The sequence below is a fragment of the Galeopterus variegatus genome, unplaced genomic scaffold, assembly GCF_000696425.1.
Source record: "Galeopterus variegatus unplaced genomic scaffold, G_variegatus-3.0.2 Scaffold9684, whole genome shotgun sequence".
In the NCBI taxonomy this organism is placed as follows: Eukaryota; Metazoa; Chordata; class Mammalia; order Dermoptera; family Cynocephalidae; genus Galeopterus; species Galeopterus variegatus.
The window spans coordinates 44382-44809 of record NW_007735795.1 but is presented as its reverse complement, the minus strand read 5'-3'; the positions used below and the strand labels follow the sequence as shown (position 1 = coordinate 44809).

Here is a 428-nt window from a genome sequence, read left to right as displayed (position 1 = left end):
ACCCAATTAATCCTCGACTTCCCTTCCTATCCCCTACTTCCAGAAACCCTATGTTTCTTCACTCCCTCTGCAAGACCAACTTTCTTTACTTCCTTCTTTCTCTTTTAGCTTCAATGTATGAGTGAGTACATGTTGTATTTTTCCCTCTATGCCTGGCTTACTTCACTTAACATAATTTTTTCCAAGCTCATCCATTTTGCTGTGAATGCCTGAATTTCATTCTTTATTATGACAGAGTAGTATTCCATGGTGTATATATACCACATTTTCCTTATCCTATCATCCATAAATGGACATTTATGTTGGTTCCATATCTTGGCCATTGTAAATAGAGTTGTGATGAGCATGGGAGTACATGTATCCCTTTAACATGATGATTTCCATTCCTTTGGGTATATACCTAGAAGTGGGATTGCTGGATCATATGG

At 37.6% G+C, this 428-nt stretch overlaps 1 pseudogene; it reads right to left on the bottom strand.

Annotated features, from left to right (window-relative positions):
• Positions 1-428, bottom strand: part of LOC103609499 — a 10433-nt pseudogene that overhangs the window by 836 nt on the left and 9169 nt on the right.